Below are 14,329 nucleotides of genomic sequence, written 5' to 3' on the forward strand. Positions count from 1 at the left end.
TGAGCAACAAAGAGGCTGTGTGCTGCAATGAAGCCCTAGAGCAGCCAAATAAATAGATAAGAAAAGCAATGACATGTACTGAGTTAAGTCATATTCTTAATATCTGGAGGATGAACACAAATCGACTTTTACCAGAATGTCAAAATCTGAATAGACATAGTGAGAGAATAGCACAGCTAGATATTTACTCTTTTAATTAGCAAGTAGATCGTTTATGAAGTATACAGAGGTCCTGTGCTAGGCACTGAGGAGATGACAGAACCGGAGTATGACGAGACAAGAGAACCCAGGAGACCGCCCTGACTCTTCCGACAGAGTGAGCAGGTGGACTCAGAGAGCACAGAGCAGGGGGCCCCATCCTGGTCTAGGAGTCAAAGAAGGGTGAAATGTGTAACAGAGACAACAGTAGGTCGATACGTTAGGTACAAATTCTAAGAGTTCAGTGTGTCTGGAGGGCCTCAGGTCAGTGGCAAGGAATGACAGTGGAGAGGAAGGCAGACAACCTGGGCTTCATCCAAAGTGTAATCGAGATAGAGGAAGTTATTAAAAAGTTTTAAGCAGGTGATTATGTTTGAAAGGTCATCCTGAAAGAGTAACCAAACCATAGGTAGAGAGACCTTAGGGTTATGAATTTGTGGCAGATGAGACATAATGCTAGCCTGACCAAAGTATAGTAGAGGGTTGGGGAAAAAAGTGTATGGACTGAAGAAGTACTTAAGCAGTTAAATTAAGAGAACCTGATGATAGGATAGGAGGTTAAGAGAAAACAAGGAGTCAAGAAAAATATCTAGGTTTCTGACTGGGGCAACAGGGTGAATGAAAGTGACTAGAGATACTGAAGAAATAGATCTGAGGAATGGGTAATAGGTTCAGTTTTGGACATGCTGAATTTGTGCTATTTATGAGCTATCCAAATGGAAATAATCAGTAACACATTGCTTGCTTGCTAAGTCACTTCAGTCGTGTCCGACTCCTAACGACCCCATAGATGGCAGCCCACCAGGCTCCCCAGTCCCTGGGATTCTCCAGGCAAGAACAAGAGTGGGTTGCATTTCCTTCTCCAATGCATGAAAGTGAAAAGTGAAAGTGAAGTCACCCAGTCATGTCTGACTCTTAGCGACCCCATGGACTGCAGCCCATCAGGCTCCTCCATCCATGGGATTTTCCAGGCAAGAGTACTGGAGTGGGGTGCCATTGCCTTCTCTGAATCAGTAACGCCTTAGACATACAAATAGTACAGGTCTTCAGCTGGTCTGAGGTGAAGAGGAGCGTTAAGTTCACCTGGAGAAAATACCGTGCAAGTACTACAGGGTTAGGACCAAGCCCTGAAGGACACCAACATTTAGAAACTGGAGAGTGAAAGATGCATCTTCGTAGATAAACAAGGAAAGGTATGAGGGGTAGGAAGAAAATAAGTTTTATTTACTTTTAATTTAGTTAAGAAATGGCTCTTAATTAAACCCAAAAGAGCAGGGAAGGTTTTTAGTTTTACACCAAGAATTTTTCAACTGCACTATAGTTGATTTACAATACTGTGTTAGTTTGAGGTGTACAGCAAAGTGATTCAGTTATACAACATACATATTCTTTTCCAGATTCTTTCCCATTTTTAGGTTATTACAAGACACTGAATATAGTTTCCTGTGCTATACAGCAAATCCTTGTTGTTTATCTATTTTATATACACTGGCGTGTATCTGTTAATCCCATACTCCTAATTTATCTCTCCCCTAACTTCCTCTTTGGTAACAAGTTTTTTCTATATGTCTGTGAGTCTGTTTCTGTCCTGTAAATAAGTTCATTTGTATTTTTTTTAAAGTCCACATATAATGATATAACATGTCATTCTCTGACTTACCTCGCTTAGTGTGATAATTTCCTTCTTTCTTTTTGGCCACACCTCATGGCTTGTGTGACCTTAGTTCCCTGACCAGGGAATTGAACCTGGACCATCGTACTGGAAATGCCAAGTCCTAACCACTGGATTGCCAGGAATTCCCCAGTATGGTAGTTTCCAGGTTCATCCAAGTTGCTGCAAGTGGCAATATTTCATTCTTTTTTTTTATGGCTGAGTAATATTCTTTTTGTGTGTACAGGTGCACGCACACACACATCTTTAACCATTCACCTGTTGATGGACACTTATCCACATCCTGGCTATTATAAACACTGTTGCTATGAACATTGGGGTGCATCTATCTTTTTGAATTAGTTTTCATCTTTTCTGGACATATGCACAGGAATGAGATTTTTAGTTTGTTTGTTTGTTTGTTTTTAATGAAGTTTGTGCTAAGTTGCTTCAGTTGTGTCTGACTCTTCGAAACCCCATGGACTGTAGCCCATCAGGTTCCTCTGTCCATGGAATCTTCCAGGCAAGAATACTGGACTGTGTTGTCATACCCTGCTCCACGGGATCTTCACAACCCAGGGATCAAACCTGCGTCTCTTATGTCTCCTGCAGTGGCAGGCAGATTCCTTAATATTAGCACCACCTGGGAAGCCATAAAGTGAAAGTGAAGTTGCTCAGTCCCTCCATGGGATTTTCCAGGCAAGAATGCTGGAGTGGGTTGCCATTTCCTTCTCCAGGAGATCTTCCCGACCCAGGGTTTGAACCTGGGTCTCCCGCGTTGTAGGCAGACACTTTACCATCTGAGCCACGAGGGACGTCCATAATGTTGTTAATTTCCACTTTTTAAGGAACTTCCATACAGTTTTCCATAGTGGCTGCACCAATGTACATTCCTACCAGTAGTGTCGGAGGGTTCCCTTTTCTCCACACTCTCTCCAGTATTTACTATTTGTAGACTTTCTGATGAGCATCACTCTTAACAAAACTACATCCCAACTTCTAGGGCCGTGTTTAGTCAGCTCTCAACACTGGTTATAACTGATGGTAAGCAATGTGTAAAAATGCAACACATATTATCCCCAAATAATTTCAAACAACAGTTTCATAAGAATAAAGATGACCGAATCTTAGATAGGCCCCCAAATTAACCAAGTATACCAGTGGACTCCTAGCAAGTAGGTATGTTATATCTCCCTGACAATGTAGTTGCTCAATAAGAAGCATTCTTCCACATGCCAGCCTGTGTACTTGTCCAACTTGTGGAAGTCTGTGAGTGAGAGCCTAAACTGAGGCAATACAGACAGTCTTTTTTTTTTTTTTGCCATGGAATGTGGGATCTTGGCTCCTTGACCAGGGACAGAACCTACATCTTCTGCATTGAAAGGACAGCATCCTAACCACTGGACCACCGGGGAAACCCCTAGAACTTCTTTTTCAGAAGAATTTATAGCCAGAGTACTTTCACTGGGTACAATAGCTATTTAATATTCTGTTATAACTAACAAAGCAGTCTTTTCTAGGGGGAAATCCTTTATTTCCTCAAAGGGATCAGACGAAGGGACTCATAAGTCATGTTGCAAATGCTAGCTGGATTAATAAAAACACCTGAAGGCAATCTCTGCTATAGAAAGAAAAGTAAAAGCATTATTCAATTAATGATCTGACTTCCAATGCCTGCAACATTCATAGTACACAAAGAACTCTGAAGGAATTAAGAGAGTAGAGGAATTACAGGCAGATCATCTATGTTCCAATCTCACGTGTGTTAGTCGCTCAGTCGTATCCGACTCTTTGCAACCCCATGGGGTGTTGCCCGCAAGGCTCCGTCCATATGATTTTCCAGGCAAGAATACTGGAGTGGGTTGCCATTTCTGCTACTTTAGGTACGACCTTGGACAAGTCAATTTCCTCACTATAGAAAAATAAGCAAGTTTTGACCAACAGGAGTATTTCATTAGAGAGCTGTCTGTGCTTAAATTTTAAGACTTACCTCATTAATCAGGGTTTCAAATTTGTTCCAATTTCCTAAGAACCACTTAGCTAAATAACTATATCCATTTCTCTTTAGGCTGTCCATAGTAAACTTCAGGCTTAAAAATATCATGTTCCTCACCTTCCAAAATGTAATGCTATTTACACGCCCAACTAAGTTTTCATAGCATGACACACAGTTAGATTTCATATGCATATCTTAAGAGCACGAATTACCTAAAGTTTAACTAGAACAGGTAAACTCTTATTTAAATTAAACCTTGGTTAATTTCAAGGAAGAAGCTTCTAGTACACTACTTGGACATTTGTTATAGTATTTGAGTTACAACTTGAAATGTCTGTAGGCCAAAGTAAAGAGATGGAGCTAAAGCTGGTAAGCATTATCTGAATCCTCTCACTGCACTACAGCTCACTTAAAAATTCGGTCAGCAAACCCCAAGTCTCTCATATTGGCCAACAGACTAAACCTAACAAAAGTGAAGAGCAAAAATTAACCCAACTGCAACCCTATTGGGTTCTTTTTCTTAAAATGTATAAATCCTTGTCATTAATGGGTCAATTATTTCAAGAGTAGCTCTGACTTAACCCCTGAAGCGTGCACCCACCTCCCTCCTTTAAAAGTAGTTTTAAGAGCCGTAGTTTTCGGAACTGTGCAGAGGGTACAGAAATCTTCCATATATCCCCTGTCCCCACATATGCACAGCCTCCCATAATGTCAACATCCCACACTGGGAACACCTGTTACAATCAATGAACGTATACTGGCACATCATTACTATTCAAAGTACATATTTTACATTACAGTTCACTCTTCGTATTGTATCTTCTTTTGAGTTTTGACAAATTTACAATATATAACCACCATTTCAGAATCATAAGGAATAATTTCACTGCCCCAAAAATCCACTGGGTTCTGTCTACTCATCCTTTGCTTTGTTGTTGTTCAGTTGCTGAGCTGTGTCCAACTCTCTGCCACCCCATGTACTGCAGCACACCAGGATTCCCTGTCCATCACTGTCTCCATTAAGTCAGTGATGCCATCCAACCATCTCATCCTCTGTCGTCCCTTTCTCCTTATGCCCTCAATCTTTCCCAGCATCAGGGTCTTTTCCAATGAGTCAGCTCTTTGCATCAGGTGGCCAAAGTATCAGAGCTTCAGCTTCAGCATCAGTCCTTCCAATGAATATTCAGGGCTGGTTTCCTTTAGGATTGACTGGTTTGATTTTGCTGTCCAAGGAACTCTCAAGAGTCTTCTCCAGTATCACAATTCGAAAGCATCAATTCTTTGGCACTCATCCTTCTTTACGGTCCAACTTTGACATCCGTACATGACTACTGGAAAAACCAATTTTTAACTCCTAAACTGCAAATAGTAGCTAAGAGATTCTAAATGCTGAAATGACATTCAGAATCTTGAGGATGAAAAGGGAAGGTAAAAAAAGTCAGGGCAGAAAAAATAGGCCAAAAATAAGAGCAAAGGAAAAGTAAAGGAGAGCAGCTGCATTTTAAGCATCAAAACACTCCACCCCTTAAAGAGCCAAAGCCAGATCCTTTAAGTACGGTTTTTCCTTTCCATTCCCTTCTAGGAGTTCTAAGAGGGTCTTGGCTAATACACTATAACTGAGTCTTCTTAAGCAGGCAAAGCAGTTATAGCTTAAGTAAATTCCTGATCTCCATATAAACATTTACTGGAAGTGACTCATACCTTAGACTCACTCACTTTCAAGATACTAGTGGCAAAACTATGAACACTCTTGAGCTGGATGCTCTTTGACAGCACACTGGACACCGGCTCTACAGTTCTCTATGCTGTATTCATGAATAGGATTAGCTTGATTAAACAGACTGAAGAGATTTTATAACCCACACTCAGACTTTTCAAATGCTAAGTCCATTCTTTTCAACACATCTGCCCTTTATTCGGCACAAGTGATATATGCATACAGCATCAATTCTTTTTACAGTATTCTGTATCTCATCTGTTTCTTAATCATTGCTTACCCTCCTCGACTGATGCAATCTTAGCCTTGCTAGTTCTCATTTTCAGTACTTCTCCCCCTCTAATCTATCACTAATCACTAGCTAACTCCTATCACTGCTCTTAGGAGATTAAGTCCTACAGTAGTTCCCAAGTGTCCTAGAAGTTAATTCCGAGATGCATTACCTTACCTTTGTTGCCAAGTCTTTAATAAGGTGCCCCAGATTACTCGTCCTTTCTTCCTTTCCTCATCTATCTCCTCGTTGTTCAGCAGTTCAGTTGCTAAGTCATGCCCAACTCTTTGTGACCCCCATGGACTGTAGCTTGCCAGGCTCCTCTGTCCATTGTGATTCCCAGGCAAGTACACTGGAGTGGGCTGCCATTTCCTTCTCCAGGGGATCTTCCCGGACCAGGGATCAAACCCATGTCTCCTGCATTGGCAGGCAGATTCTTTACCACTGAGCCACCGGGGAACCCCTACTATGCCAGGTTTAAATGCCCCTTTCCTGACAGTCCTCCTTTCCAGCTCACATGTGGTGACATATGCCTGGAATCCCTCATTCCCCCCAAAACAATCTACTGTTCATCTTCCGTCATTTTAACTTCACTTGCCATGAGGTCTTGTCAGATCACTGTTAGAAAATGCTACTTTTTCTAACATAATGGATCATAACTCTGGGTGTATACTAGAATCATCAATGTGTATGAAGCTATTTCACCAGTGGAGTTGTCTTAAATACTGAGGCCTGGCTTCACATCAGACCAATTAAAACAGAATCTCTGGGCAAAGTACCCAGATACTGGTGGTGACAGGTGGGGAGTTGTTTATATTTGGTTGTTTTTTCCAAAGCCCTACATGTGATTTTAATAAGCTATCAGGGCCATGAACCACTATATTAATTCTACCCAGGCTAGAAACAGAACTCCCGTAACATTTATGTTCCCTAAACATATTCTACATCCCTAAAATACACTTACTACATAGCCTTGACCAACACATATAACGTGAATATCTAAAATAATCCGTCATTAGGCTTAAACACTTTACAGTAGTTTATACACTCAAGTGTAGGGTTTCGCTTTTGTAAAATGGGGAAGATACTGTGTACATTATAGGGATGTCACAAAAGTCAAATAAGATACTGGATATTATACACTTAGCAAAACAACTGAATTATAAAAGGCATAAAAGTTAAACCCCTTCAGGTATCAAGAATAACATGCGGATGTACTTTTTAAGAAACAAAACTTAAGTGGCAGTATGGAAGACATAGCTATCTGGATGAGGCTGAGTACGTAGCTCCTGGCCAAGAGCTCTAATCAAAGGGTTCATTCATAGAATACACAGTGGACACATTTTTACCTCAAGAATGTCCCATCCTGATGCAAACTTTCCTTTAAAAAATCCTATTTAGGTGAAATCTGGTTAAAATTAATGCCAAAAACCAATTAAAAAAAAACCTGGAGACAAAGTCTTCGAAAGTAAGTAAAACACAGCCCACGGACATGCCTGATTCTTACAGTCCCTTGGTCACACCGTGTGAGGAGGCTGTTTTCAAATTACACAGAAGCGCAGGCAGCTGGCTCTATCTGCTTCCTCGGTCCCTATGTTTACAAGCATCCCAACATAGGACATCCAGCGAGGAACCTGCTGCCAGGGACTGGCCTGCCAGAAATTTCAAATGGAAAAAACTTTACTCCTTTAGATATCGAAACAAAGATTAAAAGGCATAAAGTAAAAATTTCAAATGAATATTAGAGAATAGAAAATAGGCTAGGAATGACAAATAATGCCAATTTAAACTGACTGACAAGGGCTACCAGGACTGGTGGTGCTATATTTTAAGAAGAATTCTGAGAGTGAATATATTGGTTCATCAGGGAAGCATGCCATGAGAGATAATGGATACTATCAAGGGCAGAGGACATGAAAGGGGCAGCATGTATGACATATATTTTCCATCCTGAAGACTCATAAGTTAGACAGTGTAATCTAAGAATCCATATCAAAAAAGTGGTAATGATGTACACACAGAATAGCATAGTTCTATCAGTATTAATCATACTACGTAAAAATCATTCATTTCTTTCTGAGGGCAGGAACTTCAACACCTGTCAGAATGCCTTATATGCAACTATGAACAAAGGCATATTTCGGGCTTCCCTGATGGGTCAGTGGTAAAGAAACTGCCTGCCAATGCAGGAAACACAGGTTTGATCCCTGATTCTGGAAGATCCCACAAGCCACAGAACAACGAAGCTAGCGTGCCACGCTTGTTGAGCCTGCGCTCTAGAGCCCGTGAGTTGCAACTACTGAGCCCACCTGCTGCAGCTACTGAAGTCCGTGTCCCTAGAGCCATGCTCCCAACAAGAGAAGTCACCACAACTAGAGTCGCTCCCAATGGCCACAACCAGAGAAAAGCCTGAGCAGCAGCGAAGACCCGGCACAGCCAAAAATAAATAAACTAAGTATTTTTAAGGCATATTTAATTAATTCTGTAATAAGGGAACAAAGAATTATGAGATCACATTATTTTGTGATATTGCATAATCACTTAAGGTCTATACACAAAAATACTCCCACACTCTAGTAAATGCCCATTTGAACAGCAAGCTGATTGCAGTAGGTACAGAGAAAAATACGCAATACCCCAAATGGGAAAGGCCCGGACTAGATTTAGAAGCTCAACTGTTAGAAGGGACACTCCTCTCCTCATTTTACTCTTGAGTGTGTGTGTGCTCAGTTGCTCAGTCGTGTCTGAGTGCCCCATGGACTGTAGCCAGCCAGGCTCCTCTGTCCACGGAATTTTCCAGACAAGAATACTGGAGTGGGTTGCCATTTCCTCCTCCACAGGATCTTCCCAACACAGGGATCAAACTCGTGTCTCTTGCATCTCCTGCATTAGCAGGCGGATTCTTTACCACTAGTGCCACTTGGGAAGCCTTTACCCTTGGGAGATAGTAGCAAAAAGTTAAATGAAAGGATAACCAACAATGAAACGATACTCCATTTCAGTTTGTGTAAGCTTTCACTATACATATCCCATGATCAGTAATTTGTATTTAGTTCTCATACATACAGTATATGGCACAGCATCCACTATGTGTAATTAAGCACTTAAATGCTTAACATGGTGAGGTTCTAACATCTATTTTCACTTAGACACTATAATAATATTAGTACTATTTTAATTATAAGAGTTAGTGTGTGACAGAAGGGCTACCCTCCTATATTTGCTCTGGACCACAAGAGTGAAAAACTAGTTTTACCCAGGATTTAAAAACTATCTATTCTCAAGCTCAAAACTACAATCTCAAAACAAGCAAACAGCTTAAAAGATTACTTCAAGTTACAGGATACAGGTGTTAGAAGCAAAGTGGGTGGTTAATTCTAAGAATAAAGCTTTGCAAAAGACAAGTGTAATATTAATGACAAGTATACTTGTGACTAGAAAGAATGGGTCTGGATGATCTCTCAAGAAATCTTGGTCTGGATTTTCCATACTTGTGCCTTCTTCCTACAAGTATGGAAATGAGCTTAACTGGCTCTTTGCTATTTTCTCTAGATATTTAAAAAATTATCACACACAAAACAACAAATAGCCTTTCCCCACAGTTCAAAAATTTCTGTCACAAAATTCAAGTGACTAGGCAAAGAATATAGATTTCTTTCTGTGGTAGTTCTGGAAGCAACAAGTGACAGACTATTGAAAAGGGGCTTTAAAGCCTTAGATTCAAGAATCTTAACACTTATAGTTAATATAATATGACAAATCAATTTGATCTCACCTGTTGGGCAAATCTAAGCAACATTACTAACTGTAGGTTATCTAAAGCTAAAGAGGCTTTTATATCTCAAAAAAGAAAAAAAAAATCAAAGTACACAAAGTGATAAACTTCATATTATCATCAGCAAACATTTGCCAGCATCTAAAGAGAGCTGGGAGCAAAAGGACTCAGGTTTTGGTCCAAGTCAAGTCTTTTTATTAACCACATGATCTTGGCAAGTTCTCCAACCTCAGATTCTTCACCTATAAAGCAATGAATCTGCCAGCCCATTACCCTACTTACCTCACAGGGTTTCTAGGAGGATTCAGGTAGATAACCTATTTGAAAAATTATGAAGACCTAAAATATATAACCAACATCATGCTAATCACCATGTAAAAAGAAATCATTAATCCACAATTCTTCTTTATTGACTATGCCAATGCCTTTGACTGTGTGGATCACAACAAACTGTGAAAAATTCTTAAAGAGATGGGAACACCAGACCACTTGACCTGCCTCCTGAGAAATCTGTATGCAGGTCAAGAAGCAACAGTTAGAACTGGACATGGAACAACAGACTGGTCCCAAATAGGGAAAGGAGTACATCAAGCCTGTATACTGTCACACTGCTTATTTAACTTATATGCAGAGTACATCATGTGAAATGCCAGGCTGGATGAAGCAGAAGCTGGAATCAAGACTGCCGGGAAAAATAACAATCACCTCAGATATGCAGATAACACCACCTTTATGGCAAAAAGCGAAGAACTAAAGAGCCTTGTGATAAAAGTGAAAGAGGAGAATGAGAAAGTTGGCTTAAAACTCAACATTCAGAAAACCAAGATCATGGCATCTGGTCCCATTACTTCATGGCAAATAGATGGGGAAACAATGGAAACAGTGAGAGACTTTATTTTGGGGGGCTCCAAAATCATTGCACATGGTGACTGCAGACATGAAATTAAAAGACGCTTGCTCCTTGGAAGGAAAGCTATGATCAATCTAGACAGCATATTAAAAAGCAGAGACATTACTTTGCCAACAAAGGTCTGTCTAGTCAAAGCTATGGTTTTTTCAGTAGTCATGTATGGATATGAGAGTTGGACTATAAGGAAAGCTGAACACCAAAGAACTGATGCTTTTGAACTGTGATGTTGAAAACTCTTGAGAGCCCCCTGGACTACAAGGAGATCCAACCTGTCCATCCTAAAGGAAATCAGTCCTGAATATTCACTGGAAGGACTGGTGCTGAAGCTGAAACTCCATTACTTTGGCCACCTGATGTGAAGAACTGACTCACTAAAAGACCCTGATGCTGGGAAAGATTGAAGGCGGGAGAAGGGGATGACAGAGGATGAGATAGTTGGATGGCATCACCGACTGGATGGACATGAGTTAGAGTAAGCTTCAGGAGTTGGTGATAGATAGGGAAGCCTGGAGTACTAGAGTCCACGGGGTCGCAAAGAGTCGGACATGACTGAGCGACTGAACTGACCTGAACTGAATCCACAATTCCCTCCATTCCACTCACTCCATAATCAAAATCACATAATTGTACCAAAAGGAGCTAGGTTCATTTTAATTAACTAAATCACAGTCCATTCTCTAAAAGCCTGTCTAATGACATGGAAAAATAAACAAGCAGAAGAATAAATGTGGCAAAACAGGTAGCGAATTAGGTCACTAAAATCTTTTCTAAGATGGCCTGCCCTAAACTTCAAGATTCCTGACGGGTCCTTTGAAATCTTCTTTCCTCTGGATTTCAGATGCTTAATTAAAGCACTCTTTTCACTGTTTAATTAAGAAACAGATGTATTTTTCCTCTCACAATTTTTGAGTTTTGTGACCTAGTAAACATACCACAACACTTTTTACCGGATCATTCCAACTGGGCTCTATAACGCTCTCCAGTGGTTTTCCCATGAGTGAGAGGCAATTTCCTACTTCTTAACTAGGCTAGAGAAAGCTGTATATGGTTCCCAAATAATACAGAATTCTTCCTTTCCTGTCACAGTTGTTGATACTCTGGTTTCTATGCTACATTAAGCCAGGTTCTTGGCTTCCACTGTATGAATCTAGACAAGTCACTTACAGTAACTTGGGACTCAGTTTCCACATCTTTAAAAATGAGAACTTGATTATCTCCAAGGATCTGTCTGGTTGAAATAGTGAATGATTCTCTTCAGATCACATTTATCAATTATGTGACTAAGATACCTCGAAGAATAATTCCATTGTGCCTGCAGCTTCCAAATATGCAAAACATTTCTCATCACTCCCCCAGCCTCCAAAGGATAGTCAAAGATACTGTAGAACAAACAAGAAATAATTTAACAGTGCAGTTGTGTGCGTGTGTGTGGTCTCCTAATGAAGACTACCTAGCTACACAACAGTTAACATTGCAATTTTTAGAGTCATTAGATTTCAAAAAGAAACTGAATCAGAAAGATAATAGAAAGACACATACAAGAAAACAAACATTGAGTGTTCATTTCCAGAAAGTCCAATCTCATACCAGGTTATTTCCTGTGGGTAGGACTTATCTTAGAAGTCCACGCCTAACCTGTCACTTCTCATCTGAGAATACCAAAACAGTCAGTAAGCCTTGCTAAATCACTCAATTTCAATCAACACTGGGAATCTTGAACTAAGAGGCCTGTATGAGGCATTGGGGTAGGGGTAGGGGAGCAGAATAAGGAAGTGGCAGCACAGGATGAGCATAGATGGAACTGTTTTCCTTCCAGGTAAGATTCTGTCGTAATGATTAATCAAAACAATGTTAGAAAACTAAGTCCAATAATGAGTAATTCACTCAAAACCTATATGCAAGGAACTCATCAAGGAGCAAATGAATTCTGGGAATTTAAAATCCTGTAATGCCCAGGCTGTGGCTGAAGTGGGAGTGGGTAGTCTGCCATCCATCAATAGCATTCTCCAAACCACCCCTTCTCTGGTGCAGTCTGAAAACATAATATTAAGAAAAATGTACCCAAACATTAATACTTGAGGAAATATGCTGTCTCATGAGTCTCCTAATGACTTAGGAATTCAGTGACTGACTGGCCATCCAGTTTTAGTAATCAATGAAAACATACTGGGAGTTAGTTTTGAGCAGGATGTTGAAAGATACTAACAAGTCCACATTAATTACCTGGAAATATTTTTTTTTAATATATAAGCATCACAGATGGGAGAAGCATGCTCAGAAACAAGGACAAGGATCACCACTTAGCAAGCATGCAGAGAAACATCAAATCACCAGTGAACAGCAGTCTAGAACAGCCCTTCTTCACTCATGTGGTTTCCACTGTCTCAGGCATTACATTAGTGCTCATTCAACTGCAAAGTTTATTTCTGTTACAATGATCACTAATGTCTTATCCAAACAGATACACCATAGAAATGGGAGGAAACAAAACAGCTTCTTTAAAGTGAAAAAGGGAAGGCTTTAGGTGAGTCTCCCAGACATCAATTTCTACTGTGAAACAGCACTACCCAATGCAAATGATCATTCCCTTAAGTTCTCTGCTTATCTGTTACCTTCAACTCTACTATGCACCTGAGGAACATAAATACATACATGACTGTAAGTTAAGATGAGATACACCGTAATGATTTCAATTATTTCTCAAGGGCAAACTGCTTTGAAATGTGATTTTAGGTTACTAGCACTTATGTAAGAACACAAAGCTCTTAGATGTCTGGGTTTCTGGTATAGGCAGAAGATGAAGGCAGAAAGAGTACTAATTATAGTACTAAGTAAAGAATATCCTAGAATCCCCCCCAAACCAAAACTGTTTCCAGTCTGACACATTTAAAAAGATGTTAGCCCAGAAAACATAAAATTAACCAAACCTTTCAAGTATCATGATACTTTTTCTGATAACTTCTACAGTTAAACCTACAATCACAGTTAAAAGTCTTAGAATGTAAAGAACTCACACATTTTATTGCTTCTCCCCCAAATTTTAAACAATATATATAAACCCTACTTTTACTAGTATACAGTGAACCTGCATTTACCTAAAAATGAAATTACCGTAACAGCACAGCTTAAGGAAAGCAATTTGAAGAGAAAACACGAAGAAACCCCAACCAAAGTGAGAGAGACATCTCTTTCCCGTCAGTGTTATGGGTAACTTCTAAAGGTCTATGTGTTATAATTTATCTTTTCACATACTGCGTAATAATGTTGACACAAATTATGTCAGATATAAGGAAAGGGAAAAAAATCATTAGCTGGACAGGGTCTTCTAATATATGTTATCACAGATAAACAAGACAGTCAATCTAAGCTTCACATAACTTGGTCAAACCTGGTAGAAGCCTCTCGGTAGAGGCTGTAGATCAGACAGCGATAGTTACCATTGACTAGGCTAAACGATAATAAGCCATAACCTAAAGGCACAGGATAAGATACACCGCACGCCTCTCGGTATTACACACCTCTACTTCGCTCAATGTTTGGACTGAAACATAATTTTACCCGCCTCCATGCGTTTTCTCCTTTACAATATAAATTATTTCCAAACCTGGCTGGTTAGGGGCGTAAAACATTTACCCCAAGAGAAACCTATAGAAAGAGACACAAGCCTAGGGCTTTTTCTCTCTTTATAATTTTAATTAGGCATGTGCCTCCACCGCGTCTGACACTTTTCTCTCGGTTACCTCTCAGGAGGGTGTGAGACTATCAACATCCGGTCGTCCACCCCCACCCTCTCAGGAGTGCCTCGCACAGA

The 14,329-nt window shown here is 40.1% G+C and overlaps 1 protein-coding gene across 8 annotated transcripts in view; it reads right to left on the reverse strand.

Annotated features, from left to right (window-relative positions):
* KIF2A (kinesin family member 2A) overlaps window positions 1-14,329 on the reverse strand; it is a 71,771-nt gene that overhangs the window by 56,390 nt on the left and 1,052 nt on the right. The gene's annotated exons all lie outside the window — the stretch shown is intronic.

Source organism: Ovis aries, chromosome 16 (assembly GCF_016772045.2).
Source record: "Ovis aries strain OAR_USU_Benz2616 breed Rambouillet chromosome 16, ARS-UI_Ramb_v3.0, whole genome shotgun sequence".
Classification (NCBI taxonomy): domain Eukaryota; kingdom Metazoa; phylum Chordata; class Mammalia; order Artiodactyla; family Bovidae; genus Ovis; species Ovis aries.